Source organism: Ascaphus truei, chromosome 3 (assembly GCF_040206685.1).
Source record: "Ascaphus truei isolate aAscTru1 chromosome 3, aAscTru1.hap1, whole genome shotgun sequence".
In the NCBI taxonomy this organism is placed as follows: domain Eukaryota; kingdom Metazoa; phylum Chordata; class Amphibia; order Anura; family Ascaphidae; genus Ascaphus; species Ascaphus truei.
In genome coordinates this window covers 192,995,409-193,010,585 of record NC_134485.1, presented here as the reverse complement: position 1 = coordinate 193,010,585, position 15,177 = coordinate 192,995,409, and the positions used below count along the sequence as shown (strand labels likewise).

At 49.1% G+C, this 15,177-nt stretch overlaps 1 protein-coding gene across 10 annotated transcripts in view; it reads right to left on the bottom strand.

Annotated features, from left to right (window-relative positions):
• STYXL1 (serine/threonine/tyrosine interacting like 1) overlaps positions 1–15,177 on the bottom strand; it is a 98,353-nt gene that overhangs the window by 46,140 nt on the left and 37,036 nt on the right. The window lies entirely within an intron of this gene.

The window sequence follows — 15,177 nt, the reverse complement described above, 5'->3', positions numbered from 1 at the left end:
GCTTTAATTCAAGGGGTTGAACAAAAATATTGTATGAAACGTTTAGGAATTGCAACCATTTTCATACACAGTCCCCTTATTTCAGGGGCTCAAATGTAATTGGACAAATTAACACAATCATAAATAAAATGTTCATTTTTAATACTTTGTCGAGAATCCTTTGCAGGCAATGACTGCTTGAAGTCTGGAATGCATGGACATCACCAAACGCTGGATTTCCTCCTTTGTGATGCTTTGCCAGGCCTTTACTGCAGCTGTCTTCAGTTGTTGTTTGTTCGTGGGTCTTTCTGCCTTAAGTCTTGTCTTCAGCAAGTGAAATGCATGCTCGATTGGGTTGAGATCAGGTGATTGACTCGGCCATTGCAGAATATTACACTTCTTTGCCTTAAAAAACTCCTGGGTTGCTTTCGCAGTATGTCATTGTCCATCTGTAAAGTGAAGCAACGTCCAATCAACTTCGCTGAATTTGGCTGAATCTGAGCAGACAATATATCCCTATACACTTCAGAATTTATCCGGCTGCTTCTGTCACATCATCAATAAACACTAGTGACCCAGTGCCATTGTAAGCCATGCATGCCCATGCCATCACACTGCCTCCATCGTGTTTTACAGATGATGTGGTATGCTTCAGATCATGAGCTGTTCCAAGCCTTCTCCATACTTTTTTCTTCCCATCATTCTGGTACAGGTTGATCTTAGTTTCATCTGTCCAAAGAATGTTGTTCCAGAACTGGGCTGGCTTTTTTTAGATATTGTTTGGCAAAGTCTAATCTGGCCTTTCTATTCTTGAGGCTTATGAATGGTTTGCACCTTGTTGTGAACCCTCTGTATTTGCTCTCGTGAAGTCTTCTCTTTATTGTAGACTTGGATAATTATATGCATACCTCCTGGAGAGTGTTCTTCACTTGGCTGGATATTGTGATGGGTTTTTTCTTTACTATGGAAAGGATCCTACGATCATCCACCACGGTTGTCTTCCGTGGACGTCCAGGCCTTTTTGTGTTGCAGAGCTCACCAGTGCGTTCTTTTTTCCCCTCAGAATGTACCAAACTGTTGATTTGGCCACTCCTAATGTTCCTGCTATCTCTCTGATGGATTTTCTTTTTTTTTGCAGCCTAAGGATGCCCTGTTTCACTTGCATTGAGAGCTCCTTTGACCGCATGTTGTGGGTTCACAGCAACAGCTTCCAAATGCGAATGCCACACTTGGAATCAACTCCAGACCTTTTACCTGCTTAATTGATGATGAAATAACGAAGGAATAGCCCACACCTGTCCATGAAACATTTTTTGAGTCAATTGTCCAATTACTTTTGGTCCCTTGAAAAAGAGGGGGCTACATATTAAAGAGATGTAATTCCTAAACCCTTCCTCCAATTTGGATGAGAATGCCCTCAAATTAAAGCTGATAGACTGCACTTCAAGCCCATATTCATTATTTAACTGTAACTTGAATTTATTTTGGTACACAGCCGAAATAACAAAACTTGTATCAGTGTCCAATTATTTCCGGACCTAACTGTATATATCATACACATTTTAAGTTATGGTGGGTGAAAGTGGCGACAAGAAACCTCCACCGTATAGCAAATATGCAAATATTGCAAAGACCGTGCAACCAACCTCACACTGATGAGACCCATCAAGGTCGAAACATGTCTGAGTGGTTTCTCTGGCTTTGCATATAATCCCATGCTGTGCTTAAAAGCTGTGTTTGCTTATAAGGGTTCCATATCCTTTGTTGGATGGATATATATATATATCTATATATATAGATATATATATAGATATATATATAGATATTGTGGCAGGACGGCCTCGCGGCGGGGTCAGTAAGACGCTTGACACGATGGGAAACTTTAAACACTAGTGGTTTATTAGCCACAACCAAAATAAGTACGGGTGCACTGTCCCTTTAAGAAACTACTTTCTTGAAAATTAAATCCTAGTCCCGTTAGGGACACTAACTCACTTCTTGAGCCCTTACTAACAGGACAGCCAGCTAATCTGATCATGCCCAAAACAAGCTACACAAAGGTTAACCGATACGTATAAGAATAAAGTCTTATCTTATAGCAGCTCCAGCAACAAACAGGAACACGGTTCCGGGGAGCAGGCTGTGTCCAGCCTCGCAGCAATCTGTATCTTTATCCTGGGTTGGGGTCCCAGCTGGTCCCAGCAGCCTAGCTCCTCGCAGGACTGGGGACCAGAGCAACAGCAACGGCTTCCCAGCCGGGAGAGTTCTCTCCACCTTCCTGTGGAAAAACAAGCTCACCTTGTGTGAGCAACTTCCTGCTTTTTAAAGCACTTGTTTCACTGATAGTTCAGCCCCTGTTTAATTAGGCTGCAGGTGTGCTTCTTTCTGTCTGAGGAGATTAACACTCTGTGAACTGGCTGCAGCGTCTCTCCATTCACTATTCTAGCCTACTGAGTTAGTGACTCTGTCACATATCCCTCTCCCCAGCGAAACATTGTCCTGTGGAGCGGCCCGTGCACCATTCCCGTGCACCAGCATCTTCGTCGAAAATGTCTGACGTCGGCCCTTCCCTCCCCCTTTTTTTTTTTTTTCTTGCCTTCCAATTTAGGCATTTTCTTTTTGGGGTAATTACCAGGCCACCTGGGTCTGAAGACTGGTACCTCCCTATCTCTTTGTCTTGTGCCAGTTTCAGTTTAAGGTTGATGCTCCGCTTTTGTTGTATCTCTTCTTGACAAGGTTCCTGAGCATCCTGCTGTCTATTAGCTCTCTCTGCTAGGACTCTACGCCACGCTGTGACCTTGATCTGTAAATCCTGAAGATGCATTGTTGTCCTTGTCCTCTTGTGCTCAGAGTCTCCCTCATCCTGTAGAAGAGCATTGACCTCGGTCAGCTCATTGCATACACTCGCCAGTGACTGTTTGGCCTTCTCTTTTGGACCTTTCTTCCTCAGTGTACCTTCAGTGTTGGGTTCCACACCATTTATCTTCAGTACTTCAACTTGGTCGGGATTCCTTTTAACCCGAAGTACACCCCATGGCACCTCCCTTTTACGGTCAGCAGACTCATAGGCTTGGGCCTTTCTGTCTTGACTCTTTAACTTACTCTGTTGGGAGATTTGCTGGACTATCTGTGCGGTCTTTCTCCCCTTATGATTACGGGCACACTTCCGTCTCATTCGCGGCTGTCTCTTCACAGTGGCTGCCCTCATGGCAAGGAATCCACTTTGTTTTATCTCTACCGCCACCTTTTCCTTGGACTGCTTCAGTAACCCAAACGTCTGTCTTGGGGTTGCAAGCTTTTCCTCCAGCTTCATCTGAGAAACCTCCTGCTGGTCAGCCGTAGAGTCCAACGTAGCGTCCCGCTCAGTCTTCAGAGCCTCAAGCTCCTTGACCAGGTCACACTTTTGTTTCTCCGCCATCTTGCGGCCAGCACACTCAGACTCCAGGTCCTTCCTCAGGTCTTGAAGCAGTCCTTCTGCCTTTCTTCTTTCACTCAGTGCGGCTGCTAGTTCATCTTCGTTAAAATTGAGTCGCGATTCTACGTCTCCTAGCAGACTCAGAGCAAGGCTTAAATCTGTCTCTCTTTCTTTATTCTGGACCTGCAGCTGCTGGTGCTCCTCCCGGATCTTGTCTAGCTCCAGCTGTAGCCGGGCCCCCTCATTGGTCGTGTAGTCCAGCCGCTTGTGGATAACAGCCATCTCGGTTTCATGGTGCAACATCAGGCAAGCCACCTGTCGGACGGTCACCTTCTCCCGCTCGGCGAGCTGTATCTTGCGCTCAGCAACCTGCGTTTGCAGCTCTTCAATCTGATGCTGCCAGTCCCCTCTCAGGGCCTTCACCTCTTCCCGGTGCTTACTCTGGGTTTGCATCAACGCCTCCTCCATCTTTTTGAGCTCTGCAGTTCTTGTCGCCAGTATCGCTGTTGCTTCTGTCTTCCAGGCTTCTTTCTCCTTGGCATACTGACTCATGGAGATGGAGTTGCCTCTCTGCTTCTCCAGCTCTTGCTCCAGTCTTTGGACCTTCTCATGTTCCCTCTCACACAGAGTCACCTGGCTTCTAAGCTCCGCCTCCAGCGATGCTCTTGTGGCGCTCAGCGTGATCTTCAGCTGCTCCAGGGCGAGGCATTCTTTTTCCAGCATTTTCTCTGCATTCTGCAGAGCAGCCTGTACTTCATTTTTTTCTTGCGCCAATTGCGTCTTCACTTTCTGCGCTTGGTGAAGCTTCTCAGTCCCATCACTGACCTGACAAGTCAGGTTTAAAACCTCTTCCTTCAGGTTTATATTCATCATTTTCACAGTCTCTATATCCCTTAGGACCGTTTCATTGGCTTTCTTCAAAGTACCCAGCTCTGCCCCTAACGATGCTCTTGTGGCGTACAGCGTGGCCCTCAGTTCCTCATGCTGTTCTGTGGGGACATACTGGGTACTCAGCCGTTCCTGTAGCACTCGCTGCTTCTCCTTGGCTGCTTGCAGACTTGCATGTAGCTCTTGCAGCTGGCTCTGCCATAAGTGCGTTGCCTGTGTGTGCTGCTGCAGGGATACACGTTGCATCTTCTCTGCATTCTGCAGTGCTTCCTGCACCTCTAGCTTTTCCTGGATCAATTGCTTCTCCACTTTTCCTGCTTGGTGTAGCTTCTTATCACCTTTACTGATTTGATCAGTCAAGTCTGAATTTTTCTGCGTCAGACTTACATTCTCCTTCCTTACAGTCTCTAAATCCCTCAGGGCATTCTCATGGGTTTCCTTCAACATACCCAGCTCTGTGTTTAGACTGTGGCCCTCCTGGCGTGAGAGCTCCAGCTCTGTTTTGAGCGTGCTAGCTTCTTGGTGAGAAACTTCTAAGTCTTTGATGAAGTTTTGCACATCTCTCTGGGACATCTGATAGCATAGTCTCCAGTCAGGACTTGTTCTCTCTGATTCCATGTTAGCAATTGCGGTGTTGGCCTTATTCAAACTTGTCATCAGCTCCTCCAACTCACTCCGCAAGAGATGCTCTGTTTTCTTCAATGCCGCATACTCTTGTATAGCTGGGAGTATACACCTCTGTACCTCGGCATTAGCTTCTCGCTCCCTATTCAATTGTTCCTGCAAGACATCATAATCACGCTGGGCAGTTTGGAGTGCAGAAATTAAGGCCTCTTTTCCCTGGATCAAGGATTCAGCTTCCCTTTGCTCCTCCTTTTCCTTTGCCACCGTTCCTGTGACAATTCTGCCGGTCACTCCGGTCTGCAGCACATCTCGGCGCCTTTCTGACGCATGTCCTGACAGCGCAGGTTCAAGTGGCTTGGTCACTTCCCCTGTGATTTGAGGAACAGTTTTCTTTTTCTTCTTTCTTTTTGCTTTATTAGCTCCAGAGATATCAGTGGTACTGGGCACACGTTCACTGGTATCAGCTTCCACATCTTGCTTGCACTCATTGGGCGTTGCTTGCTTTTGCAGATGTTTGTCTTTGAAAATTTTGGGGCACACATCTTCCATGTGACCTACTTTATGACAGGCCCAGCATACTAAATTCATCTGTGGGTACGGCTCTCCTCCAGGGGCCACATACGAGTCGTCATCATCATCATCATCATCATCATCATCGTATGGCCTGAAGGGACACTGTTTTGTATGGTTATGTACATTGCAAAACTGACACTTGACGGCGGCCATTTTAAAACCCCGTTTTTTTTTTTTACACCCGATGAGGCAGACTTTGCACAACACACGTAAGTTGTACGAGCTTTACAATCTTTGAACCTTCTGGGTTCTTCTTAGGGCAACTTCTTTGCAAAAATCCATTTTCACTTTCTTTTTTACCAGACAGGGCAAACTTTACCTCACAGCACATGCTAGCTGCAAATTCACTCACTTCAGCAAAAGGCATTAGCTTTACACAGCAATCCTTTCATACCCGACGGGGCAAAATTTACACTCAGCGCTTGCTAGCTGTAACTTCCATGCTTCAGCAAAAAAAAAACAAAAAAACATTTCCGCTTGAGTTCAGTGTCTCAACACATCTTCATCTACTGACCCCCAGAGGCGTAACATCCCACTTCTGACACCACCTGTGGCAGGACGGCCTCGCGGCGGGGTCAGTAAGACGCTTGACACGATGGGAAACTTTAAACACTAGTGGTTTATTAGCCACAACCAAAATAAGTACGGGTGCACTGTCCCTTTAAGAAACTACTTTCTTGAAAATTAAATCCTAGTCCCGTTAGGGACACTAACTCACTTCTTGAGCCCTTACTAACAGGACAGCCAGCTAATCTGATCATGCCCAAAACAAGCTACACAAAGGTTAACCGATACGTATAAGAATAAAGTCTTATCTTATAGCAGCTCCAGCAACAAACAGGAACACGGTTCCGGGGAGCAGGCTGTGTCCAGCCTCGCAGCAATCTGTATCTTTATCCTGGGTTGGGGTCCCAACTGGTCCCAGCAGCCTAGCTCCTCGCAGGACTGGGGACTAGAGCAACAGCAACGGCTTCCCAGCCGGGAGAGTTCTCTCCACCTTCCTGTGGAAAAACAAGCTCACCTTGTGTGAGCAACTTCCTGCTTTTTAAAGCACTTGTTTCACTGATAGTTCAGCCCCTGTTTAATTAGGCTGCAGGTGTGCTTCTTTCTGTCTGAGGAGATTAACACTCTGTGAACTGGCTGCAGCGTCTCTCCATTCACTATTCTAGCCTACTGAGTTAGTGACTCTGTCACAATATATAGATATATATATAGATATATGCAAATGTAAATACAACTGTATACTCATGTGCATGTCTTAGGCAGGTCTGCAACCCCATTACAGACAATTATACAAAAAATGCAATGACCCGGCGCTTCAGGCTACAACAATACCCCAGTCCAATGATTAGTCCATATAGATATGGAAAGTTCTTTCCAATATTCCAGCTGATGGAGCGATGGTGATCCAATTGCTGGCTGCTGGCTCCGAACTCCTCCTAGTATGTAATGGACAAAAAGGAAAAGACCATTGCGCAGCCACAAGAATCCATAAATAACTCCACAACAGATTAAAGTAATGAACTTACAGACTTGCTGTGTTATTGTTCCTTTGAGACAATCTGTGCTTTTAACCTCTTCTCTTCCAGATATCACGAATCCCACGTGTTGTATGTCTATCCTCCAGGTTTTCTGTCTGTTCACAGCATTACCACTTAGTCATAGTTCCCATGTGTTCCCAGAAAGGAAATAACATGAAAGATGATGGTGCAGATTGATAAAAATTTATTACAATAAAAATAAAAAACAGCCAAGGGCTTACTCACATAAACCAGGCTGTATAAAAACAGCTGACAACGTGCCGTCCGCAGCTTGATACAATCAGGTAGGCAGGCTTCTGGGAGGATGGCGCTATTGTTGTTTGCAAACCCTGAAGTGGCGTCTAACTCTCAGTATTTACTCTGAGAGATTCGCCCCCTCTATTTGCTATAGCTTTCTCTATCTCAGCTTGAGGTGGCCAGCACTGCAGAATGTGCTCTGCTCACCTCTCTGGGTAACTGCCGTCAGCCCGCGCTAAGCCTCGTGATGTCACACTCTGGCGTCTCTCCTGATCTCTATGCTCCTGCTTCTGAAGACCGTGTCAGTTCTAGCTCCTCCCTCTCCATACGCGTTTCGTGACGCAATGTGGTCACTTCATCAGTGGATCAGTGACCACATTGCGTCACGAAACGCGTATGGAGAGGGAGGAGCTAGAACTGACACGGTCTTCAGAAGCAGGAGCATAGAGATCAGGAGAGACGCCAGAGTGTGACATCACGAGGCTTAGCGCGGGCTGACGGCAGTTACCCAGAGAGGTGAGCACAGCACATTCTGCAGTGCTGGCCACCTCAAGCTGAGATAGAGAAAGCTATAGCAAATAGAGGGGGAGAATCTCGCAGAGTAACTACTGAGAGTTAGACGCCACTTCAGGGTTTGCAAACAACAATAGTGCCATCCTCCCAGAAGCCTGCCTACCTGATTGTATCAAGCTGCGGACGGCACGTTGTCAGCTGTTTTTATACAGCCTGGTTTATGTGAGTAAGCCCTTGGCTGTTTTTTATTTTTATTGTAATAAATTTTTATCAATCTGCACCATCATCTTTCATGTTATTTCCTTTCTGGGAACACATGGGAACTATGACTAAGTGGTAATGCTGTGAACAGACAGAAAACCTGGAGGATAGACATACAACACGTGGGATTCGTGATATCTGGAAGAGAAGAGGTTAAAAGCACAGATTGTCTCAAAGGAACAATAACACAGCAAGTCTGTAAGTTCATTACTTTAATCTGTTGTGGAGTTATTTATGGATTCTTGTGGCTGCGCAATGGTCTTTTCCTTTTTGTCCATTACAGTACCGACACACTTTATTCGAGTGTGGCCGGTACCGCAAGCCGGGAGATTTCCCGGCTTGCTAGTGGCCGCCCCTCGGCGTGCCGCGCGTCATAGACGCGCGGTCACGCGTCTTCGGGAGCGTGCGCCCCCTGCACGCGCGTCCAGGGGCTCCCCGAGGGAGCCCTGGTGTCCCGCGATCGCGGGACAGCGGCAGGGGGTTCCGGGGGACCCGGCGGACCCGGCAGCGGTAGGGAGAGCGCCCCGATCGGAGGGAGCTCTTCCGCTGCTTCGGCGCGCGCCCGTCACTCTCGGGCGCGCGCCAGGCTACTGCTGCGGCCAAGAACGGGCAAATGCTCGAATAAACTTGGCTGCAGCAGTACATACTAGGAGGAGTTCGGAACCAGCAGCCAGCAATTGGATCACCATCGCTCCATCAGCTGGAATATTGAAAAGAACTTTCCATATCTATATGGACTAATCATTGGACTGGGGTATTGTTGTAGCCTGAAGCGCCGGGTCATAGCATTTTTTGTATAATTGTCTGTAATGAGTTTGTGAGGAATTTGTTTGGCAGAGACCCCGTGGCAGCTTTCACTTAGCAATAAGCTTATTATTCACATATTGTATTTACACTTTATATATTTTTTTGCGCTGAGTTATAGGGTATATCTTTTTTTAGTTTATCATCAGGTCTGCAACCCCGCCTTTCACCATTATCACCCAGCACACAGCACTTTCACTGCAGCAAGGGATTCTGGGAAATGACATGCAAATGAGCACACAGTGCCACTTTTTGCTTCAAAACCATTTTTAACATGGTTCCCTATAGGCTTAAGCTATATATATATATATATATATATATATATAGATATATATAGATATAGATATATATATCTATATATATCTATATATATCTATAGATATAGATATATATACATATACATATACATATAGATAGATAGATAGATAGATAGATAGATACCGTTCTGTGGCTAACGAAATGCTTTTGTTTGTGCGAGCTTTCGAGATACACTGATTCCGGCGGTGTTACAATGAATAAAGCAAGCAAGGTTTAACTTCAAAAACAGTGCATCTTGGAATGTCATCTGTGACTGAAATGTATCCCTCCCCCCTGTGCTTTATGCGATTTATGACTTGAAGTGTTAAATAGTCCCTGAATGTGAGTGATGTAAAAGTGTGTATGTAAATATAAGTGTATACAGCGCTTTACAAATATATATATATATATATATGTAGCGGTCATGTAAAATGGCTACAGTCATCTCTCCTGCTGACAGTAAGGCCTGGTAAGTTGTGGGCATGCCAGCAGTAATTATGGAGGTTTGCCCTCACACCCTGGTGGGGTGCCCTGTGTATGGATGGGAGTGGTCACATGCTCTGACTCCATGGTTAGTGATGTCAGAGGTGTGTCAGCTTCCAGAGTGTACATAAGGCACAGCACTGTGTCAAAAAGTAGTTCTAGTACAAGTTCAGCTAAGAAGAGGAGTTCAAGTTCTAGTCCTAGTCTGAGTTACTGGTTATGTTATAGTAACTGTAAGGAGACTGTGTCCAGGGACCTGGCGCAGTGCAAGGAGATCCCTGCGGGGATAGGGGATCCCTATTAAAGGAGAATCACACCTTTAGAAGGGAAGCACTGACTCAAGATGAGTGGCTAGATATTCTACTGCGTGGGGCAGCTAGCCCACTTCAATCAATAAAGATGCTCTTATTCGAACAACCTCTCGTGTACGTATGTGGAGCGAATGTACAGAGAGGAGCACCACCGAGGAGTTCCTCACCAGGACCATCCCCAAGTGACCGAAGGGACCCTGATGAGGTGGAGGCGCTGCACTGGAACTAGGTAGGACTCAGCACACTACCTCAGCTGCCTGTCTGGATGGGTCCTCCCCACACACCATCATGCGGGAGACTCAGGAGTCCTGTTGCCAACAGGTGCACCACCAGACACTACCACACTGTAATGGGGACCGGTTAGACCACAGGGGCCAATGTGAGATTGGGTGGGTCAGGCCGGTTCAGAAATACCGTTACATTTGGAGGCGAGCTGCTGAGATCAGATCTGTCATCAGGACAGGCTCTAGCTAGGCACACTGGGAAACAGGGAGAGAGTCTGCTGCCACTCTGTGCTGCGTAGGGACGGACCTAGGGGTGGTCAGGGGGCTGACGGGATATTGTCAGTTCGCAGGGACGACCTAGGGGCCTGAAAGGAGTGAGGGGTTTGGAGCCGGGCTATAGCTGACCGAGTCACCTTGAGGTAGTGCTAGTTGGTAGGACGCCAGAAGGGATAGCCTGTTAACATGGTCAGGAATCCTGGAGAGGGTCTGCGCTAGGCTGACCAAGAGAGGTAGACGCCCCAAGTACTGCATGGCAGAGCCAGAGTACTCTAGCCCATTCCAGACACTTACCATAGGGAGCACAGACTGGGAGGAAGGAGACACAGCAGACACTGAGAGAGTGAGCCTAGCCTGAGGTAGTGCAACATGAGTCCAGCCTAGATCAGGTACACATGTGGTGGTGCATCTGAGCAATCTTTATTGTACTGGTGTGGTGGCTGCCCCGCAGAGCGGAGCCCCATGTACGATAATTGGTACGAGAGCGTGACAACCCAAGAAATGGAAAATCCGCGTGGTGCGGAGAGTCCAAGATGGCGATCAGAGGCTGATGGGGAAGGCACCCGTGGCGTGCGCCCCACTGAAGAGCAAACTGTCGCTGAGTTGTCGCTAACGAATCTGCTCTGGAGTGGAGCGAAGGCGGTGGCTGCCCCGTTTTTGTCCTGTCTGGGACACCGAGGTACCCCCCTTGAGGAGTGTGAGGACGTTGTTATAACTGGGGTGGAGCACAGTGAGGATGGATGTCCGCGGACGTGCAACCAAATGAATGCTACCTCATCTGGAAAAGCTAACCAAAATGGCGGCTCCCGCTTGCTGGGGAGACCGCGTGGGCCAGTCACAGAGAGTGTGGCTGGTGCAGGACTTGCAAAAAGCTGGCCGGGAATGGCGCGAACAGCAGAGCCCCGCCCTGATGGGGGGCATGGCGCGAAAGCTATGGCTGCGCCTGCATGGACAGTGACTCACTCGGCCCCTGTGCTGAGTCAACCGCTTAGTCTATGGGACCCTCCCCTGATTTCCACCAGGGGGAGTGACTTTCAATTATGGCCTGTGGGAATGCACCCACTGGGCCCAGGGACTGATATCCAGACGCCGCCACTACAAGAAGTAGTTCCGGCCGCGGAGGTAACGTGCAAAAAGGAGGGATATTTTGCACGAAAAGCAGCAGCCAGGAGAAGGCGGGAACTAGCCGCGGCCCAGGAATCCCACTCTGATGAGGAAATTGGCGCGAAAACGCAGACCGCGCCCACCAGGACTGAGAAGGGCGCGGCCTTAATTAAGGGGCATGCTATTCCCCTCTGGGACCCGCCCATAATTGCAACCCCTGGGGGCGGGTTCCAGCTATGTCAGTAGAAGGAGGAGCCGAAGCAGGGAGTGGCGGATACAGCAACTTCTACCAGTCAGTTGCGAGGAACCACTGAACTAAAGAAGTTCACAGGAAGTGGCTCCTGTGAAAAGAATGGCCTGCTCCTCCACTGTGGGCACGATGGTCTCCACCCAACCCTACTCGGTACCCGGCGGGCTACTGGTAGTAAGGGTGGCAAATACCGAGACGGTGGTCGGGCTCTGCCTACAATGCGGGCTGCCCGGAGGCACTGTCATCACGGCGGCACGTTGCCCACATTGCGGGACATTATATCTGTGGCCCATGCCCACATTTATACCTATCCAACCTGCTGACCCCCCGGGGGATACGGCTAGGCGCCCCGCCGAGTCCCCTGGTGCACTGTGGCTCAACCGTGCGAGTCCCGGAGAAAGGGGACTGGAGTCGACCAAGTCGGCTGGGTCAGTAGCAACCGAGACGGTCGGGTCACCCCCCGACCGCGCAGAGAAAAGACTTTCGCCACGCTCGGTGAACCCGAGATCAGGGAAGGGAGATTACTCCGACGAGGATCTCCGTGAGCTAGCGGTGGCGAAATCGGGACCCAGGACGGACGACACCCCGTGGGGTGAGTGGCAGTCTGGAAAACAGGGCGTCTCCCGCAGATCGGCGAGCCGAGAGACGGAGTCCCGCCGTCCCAGGACCTGGCGGCGACGGGAGAGAGACGCCAACGCCCCTGCGGACTGGTAAGAGAAGCAGCCCCATCACTTACCTTGTCCCGGCAGACAGCGCAGCGGAGGAAGGGCCGTGCCAGGCCCGAGGCGCACGTGGAGAGACGGCATCACTTCCGGTGAAGACGACGGCGGAGCTTCCGGATGTCGTCATCGAAGAAGAGATCCCGAATGGGGATCCAACCCGAGATGGCGGCGCTTCCGGTTCCGGGGAGGGCATCACTTCCGGTGGCGACGGCGGAACCGCTGGGAAAGATGCAGCGACGCTTCGGCGATCGGGGGAAGGTCCCCGATCACCTCAAAGGCCCAGGAGTTGGATGGGCGATCCGAGGACTGAGGAGGGTGAGATGTCCTCATTGGACCAGTCTACGGACAGCCGGGAACGGGTCGTAACCCCGTGGGGTCCCATCCCCGTGGGGTCCCATCACTTGCCCTTATGCCCCAACCCATGCCCTAGATAAAACCCCTGCCCCTGTCACCTGTTCCACGGGATCCCCGCCTAGCTTGGAATCGGTGGACATACCCTCGGAAGAGGTGAAACGGACTGGGGGGAGGCAGCGCAGTGGCGCTACGGAAGGCACTTCTTGGGGGGGGGGAGAGTTGAGAGTGGCCGCGGTAGGCCGGTGGTTGCCCCCTGTAGCTCCCGACCCAGTGAAAAAGGCCCTGGGATCTTACAGGTGGTCTGTACCGCGATCGGCACGGACATCGGGGGTATTTTCCCTGGAGGATGATAGAGATTCAGGGGAGTCACACAAATTCAGAGAGCACCGTTGGTGGGCCCCACTATTTGAAGGGTACTCCGCATGGATGGACCGCACTCGGTTCCTCATCCGGCGAGAAGATATAGTGGATTACTGGTGGGCTGCGGGAGAGTTCACCCCTGAGCAAAGGGATAGAGAGTTGCAGGAGCGATGGCTGCAGATCGAGGATAGGGAGATAGAACCCATGGGTCCCAGCATCCTGTCAGATCCCGTGGACCCTGATGAGCCCCTATCATGGGTGTTACCTGGAAGGGCCGGTAGGGCTGACCTGACCAGGATAAGTAGGGCCGAGCGGGCCATAATGGCTCGTTATAAATCATCCCACGGGTTGGAGTACCCGTATGTCCCTGAGCCTCTCATGGACGAAATAGAGGAAAACAGAGGGAAGTGGCTTAGGGAGGCCATTGAAATGTACTTAGTCGGAAGGGGAAGTGCAGTGGTAGGGAAGAAGGCCGAGGAGCGGATAGAGCACTTAGTACGCATATGGGGCATAGGAAGGAACATCTACAAACATAAGGTGACATATAGGCCCGAGAGGGGACTGCCGAGACATTACTATGTTACGGTCCTGGATATGGGTGGTAGGGAGGTAAGAAAACCTGACCCCAGTCACTACTTTTAGGAGGTACTATGTATTACGCGGGTTCGTGGCTGCTGGTCGGGCGGGCTTGGCGGAGTGTACTGTAGAATTGTTCTGTATGCATTATGAAAATTTGTAAGATGTTCTAATTATGTTTTGTGTTTCAGTGCTTCCTGGAAAAGGGTATACAAATTTAGGTCCCAGCGAGGACGATGGGATTCACCAGGGGGAGAATGTGGCGGTCATGTAAAATGGCTACAGTCATCTCTCCTGCTGACTGTAAGGCCTGGTAAGTTGTGGGCATGCCAGCAGTAATTATGGAGGTTTGCCCTCACACCCTGGTGGGGTGCTCTGTGTATGGATGGGAGTGGTCACATGCTCTGACTCCATGGTTAGTGATGTCAGAGGTGTGTCAGCTTCCAGAGTGTACATAAGGCACAGCACTGTGTCAAAAAGTAGTTCTAGTACAAGTTCAGCTAAGAAGAGGAGTTCAAGTTCTAGTCCTAGTCTGAGTTACTGGTTATGTTATAGTAACTGTAAGGAGACTGTGTCCAGGGACCTGGCGCAGTGCAAGGAGATCCCTGCGGGGATAGGGGATCCCTATTAAAGGAGAATCACACCTTTAGAAGGGAAGCACTGACTCAAGATGAGTGGCTAGATATTCTACTGCGTGGGGCAGCTAGCCCACTTCAATCAATAAAGATGCTCTTATTCGAACAACCTCTCGTGTACGTATGTGGAGCGAATGTACAGAGAGGAGCACCACCGAGGAGTTCCTCACCAGGACCATCCCCAAGTGACCGAAGGGACCCTGATGAGGTGGAGGCGCTGCACTGGAACTAGGTAGGACTCAGCACACTACCTCAGCTGCCTGTCTGGATGGGTCCTCCCCACACACCATCATGCGGGAGACTCAGGAGTCCTGTTGCCAACAGGTGCACCACCAGACACTACCACACTGTAATGGGGACCGGTTAGACCACAGGGGCCAATGTGAGATTGGGTGGGTCAGGCCGGTTCAGAAATACCGTTACATATATAATATATATATATATATATATATATATATATATATATATATATATATATACATACATACATACATATACATCAGAACATGCTTAAGGGACAATATACAAAACATTTGTGAGAGATTCATATAGGCTTCAAATATATTTATTGCACTGGCTAACTCCTCTTACTGACATTAACCATGTTGCAATCTGGTTCACTATGGGCAAAACAGAAGCAAGACGAACGTGACACTTTACTCTCAGTTTTGCTTCAAAATTGTCTGTCATTGGAGTCATATTGACTATACATCTGAAAATGCAATTAATATCATGCATTAACTCCTGAGA